Raw genomic sequence first — 3,563 nt, forward strand, 5'->3', positions numbered from 1 at the left:
CATCCGGGACTCCGCACTCCTTCGGTACATCAAAACTCATAAACTCATAATAAAACTGTCATCGTAACGTTAAGCGTGCGGACCCTACGGGTTCGAGAACTATGTAGACATGACCTAGAACCATTCTCGGTCAATAACCAATAGCGGGACCTGGATGCCCATATTGGTTCCTACATATTCTACGAAGATCTTTATCGGTCAAACCGCATAACAACATACGTTGTTCCCTTTGTCATCGGTATGTTACTTGCCCGAGATTTGATCGTCGGTATCCAATACCTAGTTCAATCTCGTTACCGGCAAGTCTCTTTACTCGTTCTGTAATACATCATCTTATAACTAAATCATTAGTTACAATACTTGCAAGGCTTAGGTGATGAGTATTACCGAGAGGGCCCAGAGATACCTCTCCGACAATCGGAGTGACAAAACCTAATCTCGAATTATGCCAACCCAACATGTACCTTCGGAAACACCTGTAGAGCACCTTTATAATCACCCAGTTACGTTGTGATGTTTCGTAGCACACAAAGTGTTCTTCCGGTAAACGGGAGTTGCACAATCTCATAGTTGCAGGAACTTTGTATAAGTCATGAAGAAAGCAATAGCAATATACTAAACGATCAAGTGCTAGGCTAACAGAATGGGTCATGTCAATCAGATCATTCATCTAATGATGTGATCCCATTAATCAAATAACAACTCTTTGTCTATGGTTAGGAAACATAACCATCTTTGATTAATGAGCTAGTCAAGTAGAGGCATACTAGTGACACTCTGTTTGTCTATGTATTCACACATGTATTATGTTTCCGGTTAATACAATTCTAGCATGAATAATAAACATTTATCATGATATAAGGAAATAAATAATAACTTTATTATTGCCTCTAGGGCATATTTCCTTCATCCCCTCCCTTGGGAAAGATCCGACCTCGGATCGAAATCTTCATCACCATGGTAGGGTGAAAGATCCTTGACGTTGAAGACGTCGCTCACGTTGTACTTGTCGCGTGGGAGGTCGATCTTGTAAGTGTTGTTGTTGTAGCGTGCTAGTACCTTGAAGGGTCCATCGGCTCATGGTAGAAGTATGGACTTGCGTTCGTTGGGGAAGAGGTCCTTGCGAAGGTGTAGCCGCACAAGATCTCCAATGTTGAATATCATGGGTTGCTTGTTGACGTTGATCGTGGTCGCGAGTCATTGTACTTGGCACTCGATGGTGTGCCTTGTATCTTCATGCATCTTCTTGAGGTAGTTCACTCGGGCACTCGCGTCCATGTTGATGCGCTCTTGTAGTGGTAGAGGAAGAATGTCCAATGGCGACAACGGGTTGAAACCATAGACGACCTCGAAATGGGACTTGCCGGCAGTCGAATGTCTTGCACAGTTGTAGGCGTACTCGGTGATAGGGAGGCACTCCTCCCACTCCTTGATGTTCTTCTTTATCAACACGCATAGGAGAGTGGAGAGTGTACGGTTCGTCACCTTTGTTTGGCCGTCGGTTTGTGGATGGTATGCCATGGAGAATAGTAGCTTGATTCCGAGCTTGGCGCATAAAGTCTTCCAAAAGTAACTCAAGAACTTGACGTCGCGGTCCGAGACAATCGTCTTTGGCACTCCATGAAGTCGCAAGATTTCCCTTCAAAAGATATTGGCAACATATGAAGCATCGTCTATCTTGTTGCAAGGAATGAAATGAGCCATTTTGGAGAATCGGTCCATAGCAACAAAAACGGAATCCTTGCCATTTCTAGTTCTAGGCAAACCAAGCACAAAATCCATGCTAATATGTTCCCATGGTTGGTACGGAATTGGAAGAGGCATATATAGACCATGAGATTGAGCTTTAGACTTAGCTTTGCGACATGTAGAGCATCGGTTGGTGAAGCGGTTTACGTTGCGGAACATCTTGGACCAAAAATAGTTCTTGGAGAGCGTAGCAAGTGTCTTGTCGCGTCCAAAGTGTCCCATTAGTCCTCCTCCATGAGATTCTTGCAAAATAAACAAACAAAGAGAAGAATCTGGGATGCAAAGTTTGTTAGCTCTCATAAGATAACCATCTTTGATGTCATAGTGTTCCCAAGATGGATGCGTCAAGTGATATGTCTCCAACGTATCTACTTTTCCAAACACGTTTGCCCTTGTTTTGGACTCTAACTTGCGTGATTTGAATGGAACTAACCTAGACTGACACTGTTTTCAGCAGAATTTCCATGGTGTTATTTTTGTGCAGAAATAGAAGTTCTCGGAATGACCTGAAACTTCACGGAGAATATTTTTGGAATTAATAAAAAATACTGGTGAAAGAATCAACACCAGGGGGCCCACACCCTATCCACGAGGGTGGAGGGCGTGCCCACCCCCTGGGGCGCGCCCCCTGCCTCGTGGGCCCCCTGAGGCTCCATCGACCTCAACTCCAAGTCTATATATTCACGTTCGAGGAGAAAAAAAAATCAGAGAGAAGGATTCATCGCGTTTTACGATACGGAGCCACCGCCAAGCCCTAACCTCTCTCGAGAGGGCTGATCTGGAGTCCGTTCGGGGCTCCGGAGAGGGGAATCTGTCGCCATCGTCATCATCAACCTTCCTCCATCACCAATTTCATGATGCTCACCACCGTGCGTGAGTAATTCCATCGTAGGCTTGCTGGATGGTGATGGGTTGGATGAGATTTACCATGTAACCGAGTTAGTTTTGTTATGGTTTGATCCCTAGTATCCATTATGTTCTGAGATTGATGTTGCTATGACTTTGCTATGCTTAATGCTTGTCACTAGGACCCGAGTGCTATGATTTCAGATCTGAACCTATTATGTTTTCATGAATATATATGAGTTCTTGATCCTATCTTGCAAGTCAATATTCACCTACTATGTGTTATGATCCGACAACCCCGAAATGACAATAATTGGGACCACTCCTGGCGATGACCATAGTTTGAGGAGTTCATGTATTCAGTAAGTGTTAATGTTTTGGTCCGGTACTCTATTAAAAGGAGGCCTTAATATCCCTTAGTTTCTAATAGGACCCCGCTGACACGGGAGGGTAGGACAAAAGATGTCATGCAAGTTCTTTTCCATAAGCATGTATGACTATATTCGGAATACATGCCTACATTACATTGATGAATTGGAGCTAGTTCTGTGTCACCCTATGTTATAACTATTGCATGAGGAATCACATCCGACATAATTATCCATCACTGATCCATTTCCTACGAGTTTTTTACATATTGATCTTTGCTTAGTTACTTTTCCGTTGCCACTGTTATGATTACTACAAAATTATTACTGATACTTTTGCCACCGTTACCGTTACTTCCATACTACTTTGCTACTAAATATTTTGTTGTAGATACTAAGTCTTACAGGTGTGGTTGAATTGACAACTCAACTGCTAATACTTGAGAATATTCTTTGGCTCCCCTTGTGTCGAATCAATAAATTTGGGTTGAATACTCTACCCTCGAAAACTGTTGCGATCCCCTATGCTTGTGGGTTATGATCTATTCTTTGAGTCACTTGGGATTTATATCTGTTGATCACTATGAGGAACTTGAAAGA

Source organism: Triticum dicoccoides, chromosome 5B (assembly GCF_002162155.2).
Source record: "Triticum dicoccoides isolate Atlit2015 ecotype Zavitan chromosome 5B, WEW_v2.0, whole genome shotgun sequence".
Taxonomy (NCBI): domain Eukaryota; kingdom Viridiplantae; phylum Streptophyta; class Magnoliopsida; order Poales; family Poaceae; genus Triticum; species Triticum dicoccoides.